Raw genomic sequence first — 27,273 nt, forward strand, 5'->3', positions numbered from 1 at the left:
GCAAGAGCAAACCAAGGACTGGATTGGATTAACTTTTTTTTTCCTTAGGTCTGCACCCACTGTATATGAAAGTTCCCAGGCTAGGGGTCTAATCGGACCTGCAGCTGCCGGCCTGTACCACAGCCAGAGCAACATGGGACCAGAGCCGTATCTGTGACCTGTACCACAGCTCATGGCAACGCCAGATCCCCAACTCACTGAGCGAGACCAGGGATCGAACCCTCATCCTCATGGATTCTAGTCCGATTCATCTCCACTCCACAACAGAACCTCTGGTTTAACATTTTTATCTCATTGATTTCTTAGGAAAACCCTACAGAGAGATCAGGAAAATAAACGTGTACTTGAAATCAACATCTAAACACTTTCCATTCCATAGGTCCCAAAATTTGCAACCTTCTGTCTCATGGCTTCATTCCTGATAGCTGATCTGGGTTTGATCTGGATTTTGTTACGCCTTCTCTCCCACCTCTCCTCCCTCTGCCTTCACTTCAAGCTGAGTTCTTGGTCAGCAGCTTCTTCTCCTTGACCCGTAAGATTAGTAATGTTGAGTAAGATTAGTAATGTTGAGTAAGATTAGTAATGTTGAGTAAGATTAGTAATGTTGGGTAGGATTAGTAATGTTGAGTAAGATTAGTAATGTTGGGTTTTGTGGGAACTTAGTCATGGAACTGATCTCTGGAGAAAACATTGTTCCCTAGAGCCCATTACAAAGGTACTGTCTCTGCCTACTCTTAAATCCCCAGAGAGAGGGAGTTCCTGTTGTGGCTCAGAGGTAAAGAGCCCGACTAATATCCATGAGGACGTGAATTTGTCCCTGGCCCCGCTCAGTGGGTTAAGGACCCAGCGTTGCCATGAGCTCTGGTATAGGTCACAGACATGGCTCCAATCCTGCGTTGCTTGTGGCTGTGGTATAGGCCAGCAGCTACAGCTCCAATTCGACCCCTAGCCTGGGAACCTCTATATACCACGGGTGCGGCCCCAAAAAAGCAAGGAAAAAAAAATCTCAAAAGAGAAGGAAGGCAGGGTTCATTCCAGGTGGGGCCGCTGACACCCAGTGATCTCTGGGAAAAAAAGCAAGTCTGAATAAAGAACGAACATTCTTTCTTCTAAGGGAAAACAGAGTCTTCCAAATCTCGCCCCAGCCTCAAGCCCAGGAGCTGGGTCCTCGAATCCAGGGTAGGAGGGGACATGCAGTCACTCCCTTGGGCAAGTGGCAAACTCTGGATGATAAGGCATGGACTTTGGGGCCAGTCAGGCCTGGACACAATGGCTATAAACTCAAGCTCTGCCATGTACTGGCTGCCTGATCCTGAGGAAGGACCTTATTTAATCCCTCTGAGTTTCTGGACACCATTTTTGCACTGGAGACAAGGCAGCAGTGTTTGAGTTTTATTGGGGTTGAATTCTAAGATTGCTGCCTAAGGAAGGACTCGATATTGGTCAGACCATCCCTTGAAAACCCCTTACATTGTCCACAGTCCAGCAACAGAGTGTCCTTTCTCCACACTGGAGATAAAATAGCATGGCTCACAACACAGGTCAGGCTTTCCTCAGGTCATCAAGAGGGTCTGCAGCTGGTCTGTCACGTGAAACACAACTCTCCCAAAATATGACAACTCCATTCTTGCCAGTGAGATGCTCACACTTTGGAAGGTACTGAGGAACTGAACCTGGGGAGAAAAGGGTTTGGTGTCTCCTGTCTCACTCTGCCACACGGCCATCTGTGTGGCAGTGGAGACATGGTGGAATTGCCCTCAACCTCTCTTTCTTCTTCCCTCCCTTTCTCTCCCCTTCTCTCTCTCTTTCCCTCCCCCACGCTTTCTCTCTCTCCCCTTCCCTCTCTTTCTCTCTCCTTCTCTCTCTCCTTCTCTTTCTCTCTCTCTGTCTCTCCAATGTGTTATGGGTTAAATCCTGTCCCTCCAAAAGAATGTTGAAGTCCCAAACCCCCCACACCCACAACTCAGAACATGGCCTCACAGGGAGACAGGATCTTTATGGGGCACTCAGTTAAAATGAGGTCATTAAATGGACCCTAACCCAATATGACTGGTGCCCTTATAGAAAGGAGAGATTTAGACACAAAGACACATACACAGGGAAGGTGACATGAAGACACAAGGAGAAGAGGGCCGTCTACAAGCCAAGGAATGCCTGAGACCACCAGATGTTAAGGGAGAGCCCTGGACCAGATTCTCCTTCACAACTCTCAAGAGAAACCGATCCTGCCAACACCTCCCTGGATTTCCAACTTCCAGCCTCCAGAACTGTGAGACACTAAATGTTTGTTGTTTAAGCTGCCCGCTTGCAGTATGGCAGTTATGGCAGCTCCTAGGAAACTAATACACAGCTGGATATGCCCAAGTTAAATACCCTTTTGGTGAGCCTCCCTGGAAAAATCTACCTCAGAGGGGTTTTGTGAAAATCAAATGAGCTTAGGTCTGAATGCAGGGATTCGCTCTGTCCCAAGGGCATGTTGACTACTCAGTGCCAGTTCTCACTACAATGGCCCCTTTAATTCAGGTAAAGAGACAGGACTAGGAGCTGTGAGACCTCGGGTCTTCCTCCTAAGTATGTGAGGAAGAAAAGCACGTCTTCCTGGACTTCAGTTCCTGAAAACAAGGGTATGCATGGATAAGTTTCCTTCCAGCCCTGACACTCTGGAGTTTGTGACACTCCAAGACACCAGTCAAGACGCCACATGAGAACATCAGGGTCTGATCTGACCCTGACTGGGACAGCAGACAAGCACATTTGTGAATATTATGGTCACTTTTTGCAGGTCCAGAGGCTGACACACGCTGACCTCCTTGGGTTGTTGTGCAGAAACCAAAAAATCAAAAGGACACAATTCTGTGTCTTGAAATTGAAACCTAATACCTATTCCTTTCCCATCTGGTAACTGCAATTGCTTTGCTTCTCTGGTTTGTGAGGTTTGTAGGGAGACACTCTTTTTCCATGGCCTTATATCTTTTTTCCAAATAGGAAACCCAGGACCTATTACATTTCCAAAAGAGTTCAGCTGGGTGAGGCCAAGGCATTGGGACCCCTCCCCCCAGGAGCCCTCACCCCACGGCCCCCCATCACCACTATGTTCTATTCCTAATAGTGCTGCTTCTATATACCTGGGGGCCTCAGCAGAGCCAGCCACATCACCAGCTAGGCTAATGCAGGAGAAAAATGCAGCACCCTTACCAGGGGCAAGGAAGGCTATCTTGTCCACCCCACAGGCTGGTTTCCCAACTCTCCACAAATCGGCAACCTCCCGAGGTTGGCAACTGCTGCCCTGGGATGTGCTAAGGACCTGGACTGGGGGTGAATGAGAGGCCCTGCCAGCCCAGGGCGGGGTGGCCACCACCAACCCAAGCTGCTCAAAGGTACACACCTGACCTCCACCCTCCCTGCATCCATACTCAGGCCCTGCCTGAGGGCAGCAGGGGCACCTGGGCCTCCACTGGCAACATCCAGGCAGTGACGGAGAGGAAGGGGGTGCTACGCAGGGCCTGGGGTGCCAGGTTCTGGGAAACAGGCAGTTGACAACCTTTCTGGGGGTGCAGGGAGGCCCCAGAGGCAGCACATGTGTCATTGCCCCATCGGACTTCGCTTACAAAACACAAATTCAAAAACAAAATAAGTAAAAAATCTCAAGGCTTGGCAACCACAGATCATCAACCCCCAAGCACAAGGCATTTCTGGGCATGGGGCCTTGGGTGACCATATGGCTACACACCTGTGAAGCCAACCCGAGACCGAAGGTGCCTGTTGTTCAAAATAAAGACCTTTGGACTCATCCCTTGTGACCTTTGGAGCAGAGGAAGACAGGTGGCTTTGGAAGGGGGCCTGGCCTCAGTGCCAACTCTGGTTCTCCCATTGGACCTCTTGTGCCCTGGGCGTCTGTGGCTGGGGGTGCAGTTTTCTACACCAGGGCTGGTCCTCAGCGGGGGCTGAGAAAGTGAGAGCTGCCCCCTAGGGTGAGGGGTTTCCAACAGTAATGCTTTAGAAGAAGGCTGGATTCCAACTTGTAAGGTGACTCCAGTAGGCATCCAGAAAAAGGAGAGGGGATGGGTCTAGACAGACATGGAGGAGAAGCAGCCAGAGATCAGCTTAGAAGGGGCTGGGCTAGACTAGCAAGAGAATGCTGGTTCCATCTGATGAGTAGTGAAGCCATAAATCTGGGCTTATCACATTGTTCTGGCCTCTAGCAATGACAAAAGCAGGCATCCTCATGGGGTGGAGGCGGGGGTGGGCTTGGGACAATGACCAAACACTATCAGTCATTTGGGGAAAATTAAGCTTGTTGTCTGAGTTTAAATATCCATTTGAATACAGCCAAAATACTTTGGAATCTAGGGCTTGGAAGTAATTATGGTGATGGATTTTGCATTTTGTCAGACAGTGCAATTAAGAGGAAGGGTTTCACCAATGTCTCAAGCCTGTTGAGAGATCCGTAGGGAAGCTGGCCATGTTCTTGATGACTCAGATGAGACTGTATCTCTTTGGTGGTGCCCTCATGCACCAGCCACACACTGCAGGAAGCAGGGAAGAACAGAGGGGCCAGAGGAACCTGTCCAGCCAGCTCCCACCGCTGCCCCCCTCCCCCACTGCTACCCCCATAGACTCTGCAGCACTTTAATACATCACCATTGTGGCCTCTGTCACCTCTGACAGCAAATATGATTTTAGCTGTCAGGCAGCTGACAGAAAACAAAACATAATTTACAGCCAAATTCAGCCTGCAGAAGCAGACACCTGGCTCCCAGAGGCTGAGGCTAAGGGAACACACCCGGGGCAGGATTGCATTGGACCTGCTGAGAGTGGACTAGACCCCCCTCCCAGGCCAGTCAGTGCTACTGTGACAGGAAGGAGGAAATGGAGATGTCGTTACTATTTCTTTCAACTCTAAGTCCTAAAACACACTCTGAGAAGTTTATTACTAATAACCATTCTTTGGAGTTAGTGGAAATGAATTCAACTATAAACCAGGAGGTTGCTGGCTGGATCCCTGGCTTCGCTCAGTGGGTTAAGAATCTGGTGTTGCTGTAAGCTATGGTGTAGGTTGCAGACACGGCTTCGGATCCGTGTTGCCGTGGCTATGGCATAGGCCGGCAGCTGTAGCTCTGATTAGACCCCTAGCCTGGAAACTTCCATGTGCCTCAGATGCAGCCTTAGAAAGCAAAAGCAAAAAAAAAAAAAAAAAAAAAAAAAAACCTAATACACATTCTGCCATAATTACATGGTTAGCAATAAATTCCCTCCCAAAACAAGACCCCCTCCATTTCATGGCTAATTCCAAGGGGAAATGATTCTTTCACTGCTTACTCTATGGATTGAGGCCTCCAAAGTGACACTTGGGAATATCTCTGAGCCTTTGAAGAAGGTCAGAATTTGAAAATCCCTAGTTCTCGGGCTGACTGCTTGGGTTTGGCGGGGATTAGAAGAGGTTGGGAGAACAGATCTGGGAAGGACAGAAACTCAGCAATGTCGAGATCTGCTTTCAGGCTTGACAATGAGCTCTCAGAACTGAACAGATGAATGTGTGTACACAGGAGCCCATTTAAGTTCTACAGGAGGCAAGTTTTCACCAGAAATATCTAGAAGGAGCCAAACCAAGATTAGACAACGGGACATCTAAGCTGACTGAAAAAATGGAAACTGTGGTACTGTGGATTTTTTGAAAGGCTGCACTGGGGCTCTGGGAACGATGTCTCAGGAGAGGATACCTGATCGTTAAACCCTCTTGGTCTATAAGGAGCCAAACAAAATGTGGAGACAGTTGCCCGAGGCCTCACCCAGACTCACCCAGTAGGAGAAGGTGGTGAGTTTCAGGGAAGAGAAAGTGGAAGCCACCAGAACTTTGAGTTCTCACCCCCCCGCCCCGACCACAGGCCAGAAGACCGTCCCCCTGTCTCCTGATACTAACTCCTCATCAAGCAACCTGCTACCAGCCAAGGCCAGCCCCAACCACTGTACCAGCACCTGTGTTAGCCACCCTCACCTGGCCCCGCCAGCATCGGACTGCAAGCACACAGGGAGCCTTAGGGCTCAGCTAGCCAGGGCTCCTCAGGTTGAGCACATGAACAGCGCCTGAGGCTGTTAAATATGCAGATTCTCAGGCCCTACCCCAGCCATCATCGGCCAGAAGCCTCATTTTCAACAAGCACTGTAGCTAATGTGCCACACTTGGAGTAAGACTCATCCAGTAAGATCCTCTGAAATACACATGAGAAAAATAAGGCTTCAAGAAGTGCTGTATGGGGAGTTCCCGTCGTGGCGCAGTGGTTAACGAATCCGACTAGGAACCATAGCGTTGCGGGTTCCATCCCTGCCCTTGCTCAGTGGGTTAACGATCCAGTGTTGCCTTGAGCTGTGGTGTAGGTTGCAGACGCGGCTCGGATCCCGCGTTGCTGTGGCCCTGGCGTAGGTTTGGCAGCTACAGCTCCAATTCGACCCCTAGCCTGGGGACCTCCCATATGCTGCGGGAGCGGCCCAAGAAATGGCAAAAAGACAAAAAAAAAAAAAAAAAAAAAAAAAAAAGAAGAAGTGCTGTATGTAATAGGAGTTGCCATTGTGGCTCAGTGGTAAGGAACCCGACTAGTACCCATGAGGATGCAGGTTTGATTCCTGGCCTTGTTTAGTGGGTTGAGGATCCTGCATTGCTGTGGCTGTGGCTCAGGCTGGCTCTATAGTTCTGATTCAAGCCCTAGCCTGGGAACTTCCATATGCTATAGGTGAGGCCCTAAAAAGAAAAAAAGAAAAAGAAAGGAAAAAAAAAAAAGAGTGCTGTGACTAACCCAGTACCACAGAACTAGCCATGGTAAAACCCACCAGAACTCCATCATTCTGACCCAAAGTAACCCAAGATGGTCTATTCAGTGGTCCACAGGGCTCAGCCTATTCTACAAAGTTGGGACAAAACCAGAGGGAGATTAGAACTCAGGGCAAGAATTCTCTGAATTAACATTGGGAGCACTCGAAACCCTTAAAATATCTATGTCCATTTATTTTCCCTGTGTCCCCTCTTTCCATTCCTGTCTGAGACTGTGAAATCCATTGTGTAAGTGGTTTTGGAATGAGCAAAAGACTGGTTAAACTAGACAAATAGCTCAATAAACTTTAAAATTCAAATGGATACTTTTAGCTCAAGTTAACACAATGCATAATTAATACTTGAGCCTCTATCAATCTCTATTTATGACCTGGTAGTGCCATAAGGTTTACTTCACAAAAGACCACTTTATACATATCCATTTAGTGTTGGAAAAAAATAATCTTTCAAGATTATCAGAGGAATCCAAGGTGGAGGTGATTTCTGCCCCCCAACCCCACCCCTGTGCTTGAACTTGGGAAGACTTTCAACATAATGGTTGACATATAAAAGACATTTATAATAATTACTTAGGCACTAATGACAGTTTGGACAATAAGAAGCCTGGTTCCAAAGTTCCTTGACCAGCAGTGTTTGCTGTGACTAAGGGCTATGTAGACGGCAGGCATCAACTCTGCCTAACCTTTGCACTTGTAATAAAAATGCAATAAAGTAATTGGTTAAAATAGAGACATGTCTGATAAAGAGTATTTGCTTTTTAAAATAACTGGCTAAAATAGGAACATATCTGATAAATGAGTTTATGGGGGGCGGAAGGCCAGGCCTTACTAATTAGTTAAGATTTTGTTTCCTACATAGATTTCTTTACTTCTTTGTAGAGAGATGGAACAATGAAACAATGAAAATGTTCAATAGCACTGACCAATAGCTTGGATCTCCTCAATTGATAGAGAGTTGTTTACATGCTCTAACACTTGTTTTTAAATTCCCTGGCTTCACAGCACTAGAAAACACAGCCTTTGATAGCATATTTAATCACAAAACTCTGGTTCCCATCAGGATGCCAATCTACTTTGACCTTCTTTGCCATAAGGCAGAAGACACTGAACTGCAGGAAAGAGAGTCTCTGTAATTCACTGCCATCCATGCTCAGGTTGAAAAATCCATGAATGTCTTGATCTTATTTCCCATGAGAGTTTGCTCTATATTAGGTCCCTATTTAAAAGTTCCAATTTTTAATTAAAATTTTATTTCTTAACAATTAAATATATAAAGGATGACATCTGGAATAATTATGAGCAGACCAGAATACATTAGGCACAGCAATAATAATAAGAATGGCAAGGACAAGGGTATCATAAATAAGCAGGCATTGATTGCTCACCTTTTTGAGCCTCCTTAATAGCAATTACTGAGCCTGGAAGGCAGCCATACGGGCCCTGGACACTGTATAACATGGAGCTGTTTCTGGCTTGGCCCTAGCCACCGACTTTCATAGAGTTGCCGTCTTCTCCTGTTGGGCTAAACTCTGTCTTCCAACAGGCTCCCAGCCTTTGGCCAATTTGGAGGTAGCTGCAGATAGTGAAACAGTTTTGAGGGACATGATCTTTTGGCAAAAGAACTGCCTCTTTACACAAACCCAGCAAAGGGAAAGAGACAATTCCCGAGTTGTGGCATCACCTGCCCTGCCACCCAAGCCTGGGGGGATAAAATAAGGTCTGGTATTTAAGGGATGTCTGCATAGACACAACACTCTCCTGGAAAGAAGCCTCTCACCCAAATACACCTGTACTTCCGAATCCTACTGCGTCATGCTCTATCGTTACCTCCCTTTGTTAGAAACGGAGACTTGTGTTTTAAGACTTGCCTACCTATAGAGGAATCTCAGTTAACCAGAACCCACCTAACTTGAATCTTTGGTTAAGAGGCTATTCCCCTGGAAAAAGAATGTTTAATAGTTACAGTGGCAAACACTGGCATAGTAACCACCTCGTGCCAGGCACTGCACTAAGCACTTTACATTTAAACTATGTGAGGCAGGCCCTATTGTTATCTCAGCGTTACAGATTGCAGGTCCGAAACTCAGAGAAGTCACCACATCTGGATCTGCAGGACAGCAGGGTGAGCACTGGCACTGAAAACAGAGCACCTTAAGTCCAACATGATCCTCAGTAAACATTTGATTCTGGCTGCAAGACTGGACTTTTCAAAGCCAAAAGAAGACTTAAAAGGCTCGGGATGATTTTGAAAAATCAAGGATTGAAACAATGTGCATTCAATGGTGAAACTTCAGCTGTCTCAGAAATTAATTTGTGAGAATTAATTCCCCAGTTGAATTCCCCAGTTGTTTCCATTCCCTCTCCACAACCCTCCCTAGTCCTGTGATTTATCCCTCTGGGGATTAAAGTGTTCCCAATATCCAAAGTGACTTCTAGCAGAAACACTCCCATTTGGGGGGATGGAGGATTCAGGATGCAGGAGTCAAAACAGAGCACCACAGAGTCCACTCCAGCCCCCAGGCTAGTTGAGCATCACATCACGGTGATGCCAAGCTGGCTTGTAAGGGGGTCTCAAAGATTACTTTAATTGACTCCCGAATGATTGCGTTCTATTCCCCACTGCTAGGCTTTACAAGAAGTGGTCTTCGCACTGTGGGTCCTTTCAATGCATCACCAGGTCCTAAAAGAGGTAATGGAACTATTTTATAACCAAGGAGAATAACTAGGGCTGTGAGGAGGATCAGTGGAGTTGTGTTAAAAGAAGTCAAGTAATTCTCTATTCCTTCCCCAGTTAATATAGGAACACTCTCAGTGTCCATCGGTATCAGGTCATGTAATATTAAGGCACATTTATTGACCATTTACCATATTCCAGGCTCTATTCCAAGTCCTTCACCTGTATTGTATCATTTGAGATAAGCCCTGTGAGGTAAATTCTAAGACTTCCCATTTAACAGACAGAGAAACTGAGGCACAAAGAGGTTAACTCACCTACAGTTAGTAGCTGATGGAGGATTCAGCCTCAGGCAGGCTGATTCCAGAGTCTAGGATGAAATTAGGAGCTTCATAAAGGAATAGCAATTGCATTAACTGAGAGACGGTTGTGCTATGGTTAGCCTTGCGCCATAAGTAAATGTTAGGTCCATAAAAGACAAACATTTGACCAGCTCTCTGATAAGGCTGGAATGTCCAGTTGCAAATACATGAGACCACCGTCTTTTGGGGAAATGCAGGAAAATGAGAGGAAGGAGTTGCTGGAGGCCGGCGGGTAGAACACAGCTCCATGATGATCTGGTCAAAGTCTTCACAGGTGGCCTGAGGACCTGGCTGGTGTCATTCTCCTGTGACAAGTGCCCTGCCTACCCCTGCTCTGGGGAGATCCACCTGTTCTCTGTAAATGTCCTCTGAGACCTGGGGACAACTCTCCTCCCACCTTTCAGGAAATATCTGAAACCAGAAATTTGGGGACCAGAAAAAGCCCTAATTCCTCCTTACATTTTTTCCCCTTCAGGTCAGAGGATTTGGATGTGGAAAAGACATCCCATAAGCAGTTTTGTTTCCCTAGTTCTTTATGGTTGATAGACAAACTAAATGATAGCAGTGTCTGGTTCATACCCAGCGGGGCTGGCAAGCCACTCTTCACAAACCCCCTTGGGTTGTCCAGCACCCTCCTGAAAGGCCTCTTCCTCCTTGGCATGGTGTGTGCCAAGACCCAAAGTTTTGGGCTCTATGGAATGAATCTAGGAATTTCCTCTGCAGGCCCCCTGTGCTGGGTCTCCAAATTCTCCTTTCAATTATTGAGTTGCTTTGTGGAAGTTTCCGTGGCACCTATTCACTTTTCTTGATGTGAATTGTAGTCAATCAAGCCAAGCTTTTGAGTCATATCTTAATCAGATGTCCATTTCCCAAACTGAAAGTTTGTATAAATGGTTAAAACCCAAAGGTAACACCTGCATTAAAGACTGGCCTACTCCACCCAAAGGGTTAATCCCATGAAAGTTCCTTAAGAAAATGTTATTTCCAACAGCTGATGGAGCAAAAATGACAAAGAATATATATTCCGGATGACATACCCACCTCACTTTTCAATAGAGATTTCTAGGTCTCTGAACCCCAGACAATGTATATCTCTGCTGTCATTTTCTAAGTTGCCCCCTTCCTCCATTATGCCAATTCTCTGACTTCCTGTGCCCAAGTGTACCATTAATAACTGAGGATAAAGATCCAAAGGCTAACGGGTGACCTCTACATGATTCTAACTCAACTTGGGGGGAAGCCAAGAATTGAGTCAGCCAGGCTCCTGATTTGCCCCTGCACCACAGAATTACCAATTTGGTTGATACTATTTACTAAATTAAATTGTCCTCACACTGAATTGACCAGCTCTAGCATCAAGCCAGGCATGAAGAGTGCATTAGGAGGAGTTCTTGTTGGCAACTGGGTTAGGTTCACATATAAATGTTCAGGCCTTAGAATGAAATGGTCCTGGCTATAAAATGTTTAACTCAACCACTCAAAACCAGGTCCCTCTGTGACTGCTCTGAGTCTGTGAGCCTTTCAACAGCCTGACTGTTCCACTGACCTATTTATTTCTGGTGTTTGGCTCCTTTTGCAGCTAGAGGAGGTGGGGGCGGGGGGTGTTTTAGCAACCGTAGCCTCATGATCCTAAATCCTCTTTTAGGAAGTGGTGATAATCAAAATGCAGTGTCACCCATGTTAATCTGCTCACAGAAACAGGAATCAGCTCGTTAGGGAGTCAGCGGCAAGCCACAGAGAAAGGAACAGCAGATTCTTCTTCCCCAGGACTCTGCCTTTGGGGCTGGCCTCTCTGGGATTTTCTGGGTTCTAAATGAGCTACCTGAGGGCTCCCAGAGGTTTCCTGGAATGCAGAAGCAGGTGGAGAATCGCAATTAGGCTGGGCTCAAGGCGCAGACACAAAGACAGTTTAAGTTCAAAGTGCTTCCCCGCCCAGGCAGTTGCTCAGGTGGCAGTAATTGAGGACAAGGAGAAAAGTGACAGGTGCTGTGGACCCCGGCCTAACAAGAACAAGCTCAGACTCTGAGGATCTGCAGGGCAGATGAGCACTGCTCATCCTCTTTTCAGCCAAGGACAAGGAGCTGCTGTAAAGTGACTGGTGACAAACACGGATGGGGGGGCTTCAGAGCAGAAAACTAGGTGAAGGTAAAGCATACTCCATAGCTGATCCAAGACCAAGAGCACCTACAGCTGCAAAGCTACTCTTTACCTTCCTTTTTAAGGAGGAAAATAACTGCCCTGCTCACATGATCTCCATCATCTGGAGCCAAAAGAAGACCTTGAAGAGGAAGAGCCACAGAGCTCAAAATGCAGGCCCCCACCTGCCCTAACTTCTGCTCCTCCCCCTCTACCTCCTCCATATCTCTTTCCTACTAGGGAGATAGTGCTATTGGCCTATGAGCAGTCCTAGACTGATGACGGATTCAGAAAAGTTAATTTCACTGAAATACACTCGGCCTCTAGAATCCAAACTGACAGCAGACTTTTGTGAGATTTGATTCTTGGAGGCCAGAAACTGTGCTATTCCATGGAATAGCTGTATTGACATGCTGTATGCAAACTGGCACATATTCCCCTTCTGTGTTGGGCAGACAATTGCATCAGACCATTATCTGTACCTTCTTTGCTCTTCAGGGCTTTAAAGCTCCCAGAAGGGGAGAAGAATCGGGAATTTTTGTGGATAGTAGCTGGGCCTGTGGACACTGGCAAGTTGCCTGGTGAGACTGAGTAGAAAGAGCCTACAAAAAAGGAAAGGACCAGAGGGACGGTTCATAAAGCCCTTTCCAGTACAGTATTCCCTAATTCCATGACGGTTTTGAAAGGAATGGCCATTTGAAGTCTCCCAAGGATTTAGAACTTGGGCATTCAGATGCTCCTTCTTGGGAACTGGATTTAGAACCAAGAACTAGGCTTCCAAAGCTGACCAGGGAGCAGAAGAATCAAGTGAAATGACAGACAGCCACATCTTTGAGAGTAATTGGAAGCAATTATCATGTAACTTCTGATTCATCAGGGACCCAGCCCACTGGCACTAAAGACTTTTAAAAGGAATGTTAGACTGTTTTGCTGTTTAACATGAAATTGGAAAGAGAAAGTGGTGTCATGGTCTATGTCCCTCTACTACAAATTAGCAGGTACCCTTCGCGCAAAATATCCAAGGCTTTTGTTGTGGAGCCAAAATTGATCAAAGGTTACTGCAATCTAAAAACAAAAGAAAGAAAGGGAGAGAAAATTCTCCAGTTGCCTGGTTGCTAAGCAACCAGAGTCTGTTCTGGTAACTGGGTCCCGGGTCTTTGCTTTCATTTGCTGCTGACTTTCACTCCATATATAATATATACCAGAATGTTTATTCTCCTGTAAATGCCCAGCAAATAAAAAGCGATAAAGCCCTTTCACTGAAATTATTCATGTGCTAAAAGCTTTTATCCACATCACTGGTGTGATTGACAATATCATACCAGCAAGCTTCCCGAATTAGTTCTTGTTCTGCTATTGTACTCCTGGGCTTTCTTTCTTTAATAAAAGAAAAAGAGCTACAGTTTTATTTAAGCTTTCTATAGTCTGGCATCACAGCTCCTCCATACCGATGATTAAGATGTCATGTCTATTCCAGGCACGTCTTCCTCCTAGTTGCTGTCAACTTTCTAGAGAAACTACCTTTCACATGATCCCCCCACCATACACTTAACAACTTTGGTTTGCCTTTAGAATTGATCCACAGGAGAGGATTTGAATGAGTTAGTTGTCCATTCTGAGTGCCTTAAAGGAAATCCAAAGGGTATATGATACTCTTTAAGACTGTTTCTCAAAACGCATTCCAAAAATCACTTACGTCAAAATCTAAATCCGGCGCCAGGCCTGGGGATCTGCATTTCATCAAACACCATGCCCCCATCCCCACCAAGTCACTCGGATGCTCACTGAAATTTGAGCACCACTGCTTGAAAGGTCTTGAATGTTTTCATTTTACAAATGAATCAATCCTGGGCAAACCTATCCTTTGAAATCAGAGCTAGAGCTAGCAAAGGTTTAAGGGTTCCTCAGAAATGTCTGGTTCCTATAATAAGCGGCTGTGGGCTCTGGCAAGCAAGCTGGTTACTCCCTCACCAGAAAAGGATGGCAGCTCACTAGACAGAAGCCTGCACAGCAAAGATGGCCAAACATGCAGGGCTGGCCACGGTGCATAGGCAGAGAAGGGGGTCCTTGTTGGTGAGCTTGCCACTCGTCAACCCTATATGCCCTTTACTAAAGATTTGACCTTTACCAAAGCTTAATCTTTACTGAAGATTAGTACCGAAAAGTGTATGTAACAGGTACAAATTTCCTAAATCATAAACTCAGGGGTTCTTCCTCTAACAGGATTTCTCCATAACTCATTTCTACCAGATGACCAGAAAGGCAAGTCTTATTAATTTCAGGAAAATTCTCAAGGTCAGTGATGTCTCTACCACTTCAGGCCTAAATATGTCACATTCGGGGTTCCCCGCCCTCCCTGGTGTCTTCTGCAGCGAAGCTCCAGGGGAGGGGGCTGTAACGGGGCTGTGCAAGGTCGATGCTGCCCGGTAGGGGTGGGAACCACTTCCTCCCAGCCTTGATCCATCTCCATCCTCTGCTTCTCTGTAGCCAAGTCATGGATGCTCTGCTCATCCTTGCTGGTTCTGGCCACAAGAAAGCCCCGGACAGACCAGCCCACTCTCACCCTCCCACAGGAAACCTAGGGATGGCTCTGGCCCTCTCCTGCCTGCACACGCTTTATCCCACCATCAGTTCCATTCTACCGCTACCCCACCCTGATTGCTGGGGACTTGTCTCAGCTTTGCCGAGTCCCTGGGCTTCATCCTAGAAGGGACTCACACGGGTCCTTTCCACCCTCAGGTTCCCACATTTAAAAGGGAGTTCAAGATGAAGGAAGGGTGATTTCCCTACTCTGAACCTAACACCCTGTCTTCTTTCCCATCAGTTTCTCCCCTCCTCCAACCCAGAAGGTTCTGCCTCCTCGGGGTGAAGATGGAGAACAGGAATGGGGACAAGTAAAAAGTAAACAAAGGAATTGCAGGAATAACAACCCCCAGAAGATCATACTTCCCATCTCATCACCACATCTACCGGGTCCCTGGCACTGTGTAGATTTATGGGGCAAAGATAAAACATACACAGCATGTGAATGAAAACACCACTGGGTTTACTCTGACTTTTGGTTAAGACAGAGCCCCTTGGTTAAACATCCAGTAAAGTGCCTCTGCAGTAGATTTCAGTCTATCTAGTCTTGCTGTCAAACTGGAGCCATTGTCAAGACTGTGGAAATCATCCCTGAGTAAATTGTCCTCCTTAGGACCCCCATGGTTACAGGGGACAAAGCTCCACCTCCAAGTGAATTAAGCTAAAAGGGGACTTATTGACTTGAAAAATGTAGCCTTGTGGAGACTTCAGGCACAACTGGATCCAGACTCAGGATCCGGGCTTGTCAAGGTTCAATTTTTCCGTCTCTCAGCTCTGTGTCCTGCTGCCTGACTGCAGTCCCCTGCCATGCTAGGCAAGACAGTTGCTGGCAGCCCTACACTCCCGGGCCCCTGGTTTAGCAATCCCAGTGGAAACGGACAGGTGCTGACAGTTCTGGCAAGAAAAGTTCCAGGGAAGGTTCTCACTGGCTTCGACTGAGGCATATCCCCCACTGTAGACTAATCACTGGGCCACTGGCTAACAAGAAACAGGTTCTGCCCAAGGAGGAGGAGCCCTGTGGCCAGCTGGGACGGAGGTAATTAATAACAAACGTCCACCACCCTGGAGACCTCACCATGATTCTTTCATCCCTTTGCACCAACACAGCCACTGCCTTTCTTTTTTTTTTTTTTTCTTTTCTTTTTAGGGCCGCACCCATGGCATATGGAAGTTCCCAGGCCAGGGGTGGAGTTGGAGCTACAGCCGCCGGCCTACACCACAGCCACAGAAACTCGGAATCCAAGCCACATCTACTACCTATACCACAGCTCACAGCAATGCTGGATCCCTGACCCACTGAATGAGGCCAGGGATCGAATCCACATCCTCATGGATTAGCTGGATTCATTTCTGTTGTGCCATGACGGGAACTCTCCACAGCCACTATCTTAAAGCATGAAAATGTGCTCAGAACTCTTCACCTCGTCATTTTTATATTTAATACATTTTTATTGAACATCCACTATGTGCCAGGTGTGGCTAGGTCTTCGCCAGTGGCTACAGCTCCGATTGGACCCCTAGCCTGGGAAACTCCATATGCCATGGGTGTGGCCCTAAAAAGACAAACAAACAAAAACCAAAAACCCAGAGATGAACAAATAGACAAGGTCCCTCTTGGAGGGAGCTTCTTTGTCTCAAGACTCCTGCCCAAGCCCTGCCTTCTGCTGTCTCTCCAATCCCCTTTCCTCCTCCATCCCACCCATCCTGTCACTACTGACTGGGCCCCTATTACATCATCAGTCTGGACCAGGTTTTCTCATCCACATACACCTTTAAACATGTCCCACCTGCTCTACCTGTCACACTGGACTCATCTTCAAGGCCAGTTCAAATGCCTCCTCTTCCCAAAACCATTCCTGATTGCCCCGTCTGAATTCCTGGCTTCTTCCTCTGCACTTCCACAGCACTGACGTTCTCACCCAGCTTTAGCACATCTCCCATCCTGCCCAGCATTCTGGTTATTTGCATTTTTCCCCCCAATGGATTGTAATCACCGACTTAGTGCTGGCGTCCACCAAATATTAATGAAATGGGACAGAAATGGCTAAGCAGGAAAATATTTCAATACTTCAGTCTATGCTCATCTTGGTGGTTTTGCTGGTGTTGAGCCAGGCCATTGTGTGACACAATTACAATACACCCCTGTGGGCCTCTGGTTAAGTAAGTGTGAATGACATCATAAGACTCCCTACTTACCAAATATGCTATCCCAATACTTGGTGGCAAAGAAACTTGGTGACCTAATGTGAAGCAGGGTTTTCCTCTTGTTCTGGAATTCCTGCTAATATCCATGTCTGAGAATAAGACTTTTAGGCCAGAAAATCCACAGTGGTTGGGTTCTTCTTCCAAGGCTGACTGAGAGGCATCATTTTAAAACCACCCCATGACCCCCATCACTTTAGAAAGGGTCAGAAATGGGTGAAGGGAATCAAAAGGTACAAGCTTTCAGTTACAAATAAGCCACAGGGATTAATATGCAGCATGGCAACTGTAGTTAATTATACCGTATTACATATTTGCAAGTTGCTAAGAGAATAGAATTTAAAATTCCTTATCACAAGGGAAAAAAAAAAAAAACAAACCTATAACTATGTATGGTGATGTATGTTACCTAGACTTACTTTGGTGATTATATCTCAACATATAGAATATTGAATGAGTAGGTTGTACATCTGAAACCAACATAATGTTGTGTGTCAATTACATCTCAAATTTTAAAATTATACCTTGGCATTTGGGCAAGGGTATCCTTTCTAAGCTATTCATAAGTGCTTCCTCTTCCTCTTCCTGATCCAAGGGAAGCAACTGCATGGAACTTCCTTATGGGAACTGAAATGTCTATAGGAAGAAGAGAATGTGTACCTAATTCAGGTCTGAGAAATAATCTCTGCAAAATCTCCTGAAAATAAAAGTCCCCATCTCTCTGTGGACAATCCTTGCAGTCTACCCTCTCCTCTACTTCCTAGGCTGTGAACTTGAGTGCATCTGAACATGGTTTGACCTCCCTCAAGACTCTGTGTGGCCAAACTGGAAACATTGTTCTTCACAGCCAACACTTACAGAGCACTTCACACTTTCCAAAGGCTTTCACGTTTCATTGCTCATTTCATTCTCAGAGGAAAATGTAACTTACCCTAGACCAGACAGCCAGTTTGAGGCGGAACCAACTAGAACCCAGTCATCCTAACTCCTGGATCAGTGAGGGCTCTTCCATTGGAACATGGAACTGGGACTCTCTTTGCCCTGGCAGCCAGCATGAACACCCAACTGCTGCATGGGCTTGCAGGCACCTGGCTGGTGCAGAACCATCATTCCCCCATCATTACTCTTCCATCAACCAGATCAGGAGAATTTTTATAAAAAATGGCACTTCCATAGGCAAGGTCAGTGGTCTACACAATTACAACTTAGGCTAAAAAGCATCAACCTTGTTCCTGGCACTGGCTGAGCCCATTAGCGCTATCTTCTTCATTTATTTTTTATTTTTTGTCTTTTTGTCTGTCTTTTAGGGCCGCACCCTCAACATATGGAGGTCCCCGGGCTAGGGATTCATTCGGAGCTGTAGCCGCTGGCCTACACCACAGCCACAGCATCACGGGAATCAAGTCATGTCTTCGACCCACACCACAGCTCATGGCAACACCAGATCCTTAACCCACTAAGCAAGGTCAGGCTCCTGGATGCTAGTCAGGTTCATTAACCGCTGAGTCATGATGGGAACTCCCCACTATCTTCTTCAACCCTGAGTAGTAGATACCACTGTCTATCCTTCACAAATGAAGTGACTGAGGCACACAGAGGTTAAGCAACAAGGCTGAGTGCTCCCAGCAAGGATGCGGTAGGACTTCCCACCTGGAATCAAGACTGCTCTACTTCAAGGTCAACACTCTTCCCCCAACTCTGGATGTGCTGTGGTTACAGGGGATTTACTTGTCAGGTGGTCTAAAATTTCTCCCTGTAGGCCACTCTTTTGGGCTACATTGTTACCTGTTGGAGGCCACTGTTCAAGTAAAAACCAATTTAAGGTAACAGAACACAGACAACTAGGGAGTGAGGAGATGGAGCCTTGGACAAATGCATTGCGACGGAGGAAGAAGGTTGACGGAAGGTGTGGGGGTTCAGCCAGGTATAATGATTCCACAATAGGACCAGGGTCCCAGGGGTTAATGAGAGAGCTCTGAGACCAGAATATAGTGGGGGTCAAAGCAGGGAAGGAACAGCTTCGAGAAGCCTCCACTGCTTCAGGTTTGCCTTCAGCCAGGCTTCTTTGCCAGCATCAACCTTTGGACAATTTGGACAATTTCGAATCTATGGCTACAACATCGTTTCTCCCACTTCTAACAGGCTCTCAGAGCCACTAGCTCAGAGGTAGAAGGAATCCTTCTCCTGATTGGTCCATGCCCAGCATCCCAGAAGAAACCCTTGGGCCCTTTGCAAGCATCAAGTGGTTTAAATCATCACTGCATTCATACATAGCCCTCTTCCAACATCATCTTTTCTGCAGTATTAATTATTTTTCCTTTTCTTTCATTGAAAAAGCTTTCAACAGAGAGGCTCCTAATTAATTTGAGGCAAGAATAATTTTTCCTACATCTCGTTGCTTTCAGTCCGTGATTAAAAGGAGGAATTTCAAAGTGGGTATCTTCAAACCTCGCATGTAATATTGAGTGATTCTGCTAAATAGCTTTTAGATGAGCTGTTCATGTGTTATTTTGATGAGAGCTGGTGATGGTATGATTCCTGATAGAATATTATCGAATGCTGGGTTCTCTTTCTGAGTAATAGGGGTCTTTGTGCAAACGGAAGGACTCCAGCACCTCATTTAGTGTATTTAGTTATTTTTGCCATAATATTGCTCATGGCCTCATCTCTTCTGTAAACTCTTCACAGCTTGCCTTGGGATGCATTGTTTCACATACACATACTGGATCTTTCCAATGGCATTGTAGTCTTCTTCAGAGTGAGGCTAAGCTTTTCCCTAACATTAAAGGTTGCATTATCTTGATGAAAAGTACCAACTCCATTCTGCTAGCTTAAATAGAAAAGAGAGATAATTTGATTTTATATAGAATTGTTTGTTTCATGGCCTTCATGGGGCACTGGCACAGAAATGGAAAGCCATTCTGACCCTGAGGTGGGCATGCTGGATCATGCTGTGATTCAAATTTGGGTATCAGTTGGCATTTAAAGGATTATGAAAGCCAAGGACATAAATGAAATTGCCTAGGGAGGGAGCATAATGTGAGGCAGGAATGAGAGGCGGGGGTAGTTCTTGAACAGTATCATTTAGTGACTAGAGAGCCCCCAAAGGGACAAGGAGAATGGCTAAGACAAAGAGAAAGAATACCATAGCCTACTGCATTGGCGAAAGTGTGATCCAATACAGGTCAACTGTGTTCGATCCTGCTGAGGAGTTAAGAGAAGGAAAGATGTCTTTTAAACTTAGCTGCACAGAGACCTTAGTGAGAAACATTTCTGTGGTGTGATGGGGGTGGAAGCTGGGAGTGGGTGAGGTTTGAGTGTCAGATAAAGAACCGGAGATAGCAAATGTGATTGAGGCTTTCAAGGAGTTCATGAAGGGGAGGAAAGAACAAGGGGTGATAGATGACAGGGACACAGAATCTGGGAAGATGTCTTTCCTGGTGTTGGAATGATTCCATCATAGAAATGGAAAAAGTTCAAGATATGTGATTGTAGAGAGCATCCTCTTTAAAAATGTACACTCCTTCCCCCACTCCCTCTACACATGTATACATGCACAAGCTATTATGTAGCCATCAATGTATGGCTTTTCTGGCAGGAAAATTCTCCAGATAAAAAAGTAAAATCCAAAGCTCTTCCTTTGACACTGACATGCCCCGCAGCTATCATGACTGGCCAACCAGTCACATAATGATGTTCAAATCCTTTGTCCTGTGAAGCACAGGGGTCTCCTTCCATAGGCCCCAGTCCCCCGATGCAAGGATTCCTAGTGTTTATACAGCCTTTGCCCTGTGGAATCTGAGAGCTAAGTTCCACCAGGCTTCTAAGCCATGTGCTTTTTGTCTCTTACAAAATGACCCGAAGTAGTCCTGTGCATTTTTAAACAATAGTTTGTACCCTCTATTCTAAGTCAGACAGACAGGCTTGAGGGAGGGGATTGCCACTTGTCATTGACAAGGGCAGAATTGGGCCTAGACTCCAAGTCTTCCAAGGCAGGACAGAGCCTTCCCACAAGGCAGACTGCTGCTTCATTCTCCTTGCCGTTGGTGACACAGAGACCTTTATCTTGATAAAAAGTTCAACAGGTTACTTTTCCATATTGCTGCCATGCCCACCCTTTTACAGGTGAGGAAACCACGGCCCAGAGAGCGTAAATGACTCAGCCAAGTGCAGCAAGCTGAATCTAGAACCAGGTCCTCCCTACCACAAGCCAGCATGCTTATGCCTGCAACGTGAGTGCATGTGCGTGACAGACAGGCCTGGGTCACCCCAGCAACTCAGTCGGAGGAGCAAAGGCCTCCCTGTCTTAAAAACCTGACCATCTCCCTTCAGACCCCTTGCAGCGAGGACTTAACATTACCTCCACTTAGTCCCTCTGGGAAGCACCCTAGGTTTCCTGAACTATAAATATTGAATCCTGAGAGATTTCCCCTCAGATGGAGGTGCAGCTCATAAAGCCTAACACCCGTGCTAAGAGTGACCTGAAAGAAAAAAAATCTAACTTTCTTGCCCCAATCTTAATGAGCCAATGGGGCCTTCCAAGAGAGAAACCTTCCCAAGTGCAAAGCATCAAGGTGTGAGTGGTGACTTCTGACCACCACAGAACCCCCAAATCACCACACCTCTTGCTGCCATGGCGGGGAGGGCTGCCTCACCTTCTCACCCCATTTCTCCAAAGATGAGGTGGTCCCTGAGTCCACCAGCTGCTACTGGGCACCCAGCCTGCCGAGTCCATGCCCTCCACACTGGCCCCAATGTTGTCCTTTCATCATTTTTCCTCCTGATGACCCATTTTCTACCAATCTGGAAGCTTTCAGTGGATACATTTCTCCTCTTAGCCCAACTGTGCAATGGCCTACAGCCCTCTGTTCTCTGCCATGTTCCCTGTGACCTGTCTCAAAGTCCTAGCACTCATTCTTGGTTTCTATGGCACTTTTTCAGGCTTATCTCCTCGCCTCTTCCAGCTACTCATTCCCCCAAGGACATCCCATTCCTAAGATCTTTGTCTAAAGCTATTGGAGATGTGACAGGAACTAGGTGATTAGACAAGGTGATATTACCTTAGGTCCATTGCCTCCCCTGCTTTGCTGCCTATTCTTCCATAATTTTGCAACTTGATTGTCAGTAACATTGCCTAAAACTCTATTCTTTAACGTCAAATCTCAAGTGCTTCATCTTACCACCTGCCCTCATTTCTCTACAGCATTTGACACTTTTGACAACGCCTCCCCCTCCAAACACACTTCCTTGAAATTCCTTCCCCCTGGTTTTTGCAGCTTTCTCTGCAGCCTTTCTACCATTTCTTTCTTTTACAGTCTGATGACTTTCAAACCTTTCCTTCTGGATGTTCTCAACCTCAACATATTTAAAGACAAATTCATAGTCTTCCTTTCAAATTTACTTTCCTGTGTCTTGAATGTCATTACCATCTCACAGCCTACCATGCTGGATACCAAAGTATTTTCTTTGACTCTTCTCTATTCTCAGACTACTCATTCAATTATTTCCCAACTCCTGTTGATTCTTCCTTCAAAACATTTCCCAGCTCACACTATCCTCTTCATTACCACTCCATTCTCTCCTTACTAACTCATCTTGCCCATCACTGATGGGTTCGTCTCCTTAAAACACTCACCGGGCCTTTCCAACATTGACTTCCACTTTCCACATGAAACTAAAGTCCTTGTTCTAAATTTTAAATCCCTAAACATGCCAGCCCTATCCTCTTAGTCACCTAGGGTTCCCATTATGCTAAAGCATTCTTTGCTGCAAACTACCTGTTAGAAACAAAAAACAAACAAACAAACAAACAAACAAAAAAAACCTCTCCTTGTTATCTCTCCACCTTCATGCAAATGAACATGATTCGTTTGCTCTCACTGCCTACAGGTTGATGGTACGTCTTCCTGCCTTAGAAACACTTTCCCTTCTCCTCCATTTTGCCTCACCTTAATCATCCTGCAGGGCCCTGGTCTGGTCTCAGTTCCTCCTTCATGCACCTGATGACACACCTGGTCACCTTGAACTCCAGTTTCTTCTTGCTCTCACTGCTGATACTTCTTCTATTAATATATAAGGCTAATTATTTTATGATGGGTGTAACTATTCAATTCAACATATGTTAAAGACATACTTTAATCAAGTCACCAAGCTGGATAATACAATAGGTAGGAAGGAGATACAGAGACAATTAAATCTACGTCACTGGCAGGTTTGAGGGCAGGGAGAAAGGTTTAGTCTTCCCATAATCTCCCTCAGCCACCCCCTCCACTCTTTAACATGGCTAATTTATGTTCCTCAATTTTAGGTAAAATCTATGGAGGCATGGCTTTCCCATCCATCCAGATGAAAATTCTGGAATCTCTCAGATGAAAATCTGGAATCTCTCTTTTTCTGTTACAGACTGAAAAGGAAAAACTGTCATTATGTAGAGTATTTTCACAGACCACAATGCAAGACATTAGAAATCAACAACAAAAAGTGAACTACAAAAAATATCAATACTTGTGTTAAAATAAAATAAGATGGAGACTAGCCTTAAAAATCCTTTAAGCAGGGAGTTCCCATTGTGACTCAGTGGTAATAAACCCGACTAGCAGCCATGAGGATGTGGGCAGGTTTGGTCCCTGGCCTCGCTCAGTAGGTTAAGGTTCCAGCGTCGTTGTGGCTGTGGTGTAGGCTGAAGGCTACAGCTCCAATTCCACCCCTAGCCTGGGAACTTCCACATGCCACAGGTGCACCCCTGAAAAGACAAAAACAAACAACAAACAAACAAAACCTTCACACAAACAAGGCAATTTAAACCATGTAAGTAAAATTAAATCTAGCTTATTTTTTATTAAATAAGTGAAATTTAACTTACATTATTTCTTGTAAATCTCTCTGATGAGCATAACAGAAATTTAAGTCACTTTCAAAAAAATGGCACAAGATAATCACTTTTAATCAATTTCCTGCATCTAGAAACTCCTATTGTAATAACTAATCATTGTAAAAGTTAAGCTGCTTCCTCACTTATACTTTATAAGCCATCCTATAAAGTTATGCTTCTGAGTTTCATGTCAGTCTTGAAATTGAAAGCTCCCAGTTCAGGAGCTATTCTTATATGTACAATAAACTCTTAAAAATACAATTTTACTGATCTAGTGGTTTTAATTTTGCTACTTCTGGACTTCTGACACTTTAAAATGTTAAAACATGTTTTTAAGTAACTCCCAAGCTAGAGAGGAAATACAAGCGAATTACAAACTATAACTCAACAACAAAAGCACTACCTGACCAAATTTATGGAATGTGGCCAAAGTGGTACACAGAAGTCAATGAAGAGTAATAAACAAGTTTATTAATATAAAATATAGATTTAAGATAAATGAACTCAACTTTCAAATCAGGAAGAAATAGCAACAAAACAACAAATAATCCAAAGTAAGTAGAAGAAAAGATGCGTAAAAGGAAAAAAATGAAATTATAAGTTAATCAATATAATAATAAGACTGGTATATCGAGGAGACCAATCTTTAGCAAATTGACTAAGAAAAAGAAAGTACATGAACACATGGTACTTGAGGAAGACATGAGGCTAAATTTCAGCCTGAATTTCAGACACAAAGCAAGGACTGTGCAATCTCAGGCAAATTCCTTAACTTCTCTTGATATTGGCCTACCATCTATAAAATGCAGATAACAAAAAATCCTGCCCAGCAGTTGCTGTCAGAAATAGATGAGACAGCATCGGCAAAGGACTTGGCATGCTGCCTGGCTCAGAGAAACCAACAGTAAACACTAGCTACTATGATGTCATTTTAATGTCATGGGCTTAAATGTATAGAGCAGTAATTCTCAGTCTTGGATTTATGTCAGGATTATTTGTGGTAATTTTTAAAATCTTGTTGAGTAACTATTTCTACTATTAGGGGAAATGTGATTTTTCTAATTGAAAGAATAATTTTGAAATTCTCCAAATTATACTGTTAACACAACTGTGCTCCATAAGTGTTCTCAAACTTGAGGATGTCTGATTTTATAGTCTTTTAGTCTTTTTCTCCCTGAATACTTCTTTGGTTTCTCTCCATGCAAAGCTTCAAAATTGGGAAAGTCTGAAACTGGAATTTTTTTCAAATTTTTCTTTCTTTTCCTTCTCTACCTCCAAGAGTCCATGGTCAGTTTGAGCAATGATATAAATTTTAAAAAGAAGAAACTGTCTTAGTTTGGTTTTCCCAGAAGCAGGCTCTGAGACAGGAATTTGAGTGCAAGTGGTTTATTTGGGAGTTGATCCTAGGAAGCATCAGTGGGAGTGCAGAAAATTGAGCAAAGAGAGGGAAGGAGGCCAATAAGGTGCCAAAGTGTCCAGATTGTCACTATGGCAAGTATTTAGATGTCAAATTCCTTGTCACTATTTGCAGGACAGGGTATCTATAATGTTCCCATTTTTTTTTTTCAAAGCTATTCTTTTTTTTTTTTTAAGCTATTCTTTTTTGTTTATGACAATGAACTAACCAAGAAGAGAGAGACAATCAGTTGCAAACCCAGCAGGATATAAACTCCTAATGAACATCTTGGGGTTGAGAGGTTTTTCTCCTTGGATTCAGAGAGGGGTTCTCTCTGTTTCCTGAAATACAATAAGTAAGAAATGAAAGGAACTGTAATGCTGTGATTTGTAGGATCCACTTAACTTTCCAAACAGTTGTGGTATTCACTTATGCATACACTTAACATCTCTTACAGTAGTGTTACATTTAATAAGAAGCAGGAAGCTCTGCAGCTCTCTTGTGGCACAGCAGGTTAAGGATCCAGTGGCTTGGGTCACTGCTGTGGCATGGGTTTGATCCCTGGGATCTTACACATACTATAGGCAAGGCCAAAAAAAAAAAAAAGAAGAAGAAGAAGCAGCAGCAGTAAGCTCTAAGAAAGTGTGTAAGATAAACATTAACCCTAAAAACTCCTTAAATAACCTATAAAGTACCATACTAGAGGTCTGTGCATTCACCAAGTGGTTGGTTGGCATTTGGACACTATTAAAAACATGTATCCATCAGATGGATAGTCACATTTGGCACAAGGAGATGCTTGCTCTCTGAGGGCTCAAGGGAACAAAAACTAACGAGAAGGGCAGATTGAGGTCTACCATCTTATAGTCTCAGGGGCAGGAGTCAGGAAACTTCTTCTGAAGAGGACTGGATAGCAAATATTTTAGGCTTTTCCGTCTCTGTCACAAGTACCCACCCAACTCTGCCACTGTCAGGAAAGCAGTCATAGACAATAAGGAAATGAATGAGCATAACTATGTTCCCATAAAGCTTCATTTATAAAAAGAGGCAGCGGGCAGGGTATGACCCAGAGTCTGTAATTGGAAGACCCCTTTCTAATTGTCCACCCATTGCTTGGGGTTGGTCAATAAAATCACAGACGTGATTTTGATGGTTTTCTCCCTCTCTTTCTCTCTGTAGATAAATTTATAAAAATTAAGTACATAGATGATGCAGGTGACTGGACTGGACATCTGTGTCAGGAACAATGCAGGGTACTAAGACATAAGGGGAGGACAACATCCTGTCCCAACAGGGATCTCGGATGTGGAAGAGACAGTTAACCATCCACCAAAGACTAAGACTTGCCCTTTCATTGAATAGGGTCGTCTCTGGTACAGCTGCCCAGCCAAGAACTGGAGTTCCCAGCTGCCTTTGCCCTTGGGTGGAACCAGGTGCCGGTTCTCTCCAATGAAATGTAAGAAGAAGTAACATGAGTCACTTGGAAGCCAAGATAGTTAAATAGCAAGCGTGCATTCTCCATACATCCATCCCACATTTTCTGGATGGATGTGTATATGACTCCAAGGATCTAGGGGCTAACAGCCACAAGACAGAAGGAACCTGGATTTGATGAATTCCTACAAGACAGTGCTCATCCATCCAGTAATTGATAAACAAACTTCTATAGTGCTAAGCCTCTAAAACTCAAGTTTTATTCCTGGCGGCCACTAGCATTCCCCTAGTCGACATAATAGTCAGGCAAAGAGTACAAACTAGGGAAGCTGTCATCACTCAGTGTGGTAAGATCTACATTAACAGTGTGCTAGAAGTGTACCAAAGAGGGAAGGATGGGTGAGACAACTTCTACTGGAAATTCAAGGGCTATTTTTATCACAGAGTCAGTGGGCGGAGAAGGATTAGCCCACTTGATCTTCACCAAGAACCCTGTCATCACCATTTGACATGCTAAGACTCTGAGATTCAGAGTAGTTGACTAACCTGGGTAAAGTCACCACACTGGACTCCTGGCTCCACTCCAGTTCTCTTCCCCTTGTGTGACACTGTCTCAAACCTATTTTTGGAGAAGCACACACCCATAATCTGGACAGCTGACTGGACCTCCCAGGACAAGGTTGAACCAGAAGCTACTTCTGCTTCTGCTCCCCGAATGACAGCTGGCACCCTACTTCCAGAATTGATCCCACTCACGGATTCATTAATAAGCCAACTCCTTCCCTTTCTT

At 45.0% G+C, this 27,273-nt stretch overlaps 1 long non-coding RNA gene across 13 annotated transcripts in view; it reads right to left on the reverse strand.

The window, feature by feature from the left end:
• LOC102164252 (uncharacterized) overlaps positions 1-27,273 on the reverse strand; it is a 234,037-nt gene that overhangs the window by 98,379 nt on the left and 108,385 nt on the right. For 6 of the 13 annotated variants that reach the window (XR_014840282.1, XR_014840305.1, XR_014840303.1 and 3 more), the window contains one exon: positions 8,211-8,398. The exons of the other annotated variants lie outside the window; for them this stretch is intronic. This is a non-coding gene — a long non-coding RNA (uncharacterized LOC102164252). The remainder of the gene's footprint in view (positions 1-8,210; positions 8,399-27,273) is intronic. 13 annotated transcript variants of the gene reach the window in all.

This window comes from Sus scrofa, chromosome 1, assembly GCF_054392235.1.
Source record: "Sus scrofa isolate SSC_HxYL_T2T_F1_AM1 chromosome 1, Sscrofa_HxYL_maternal_Yorkshire_Landrace_v2.0, whole genome shotgun sequence".
Taxonomy (NCBI): Eukaryota; Metazoa; Chordata; class Mammalia; order Artiodactyla; family Suidae; genus Sus; species Sus scrofa.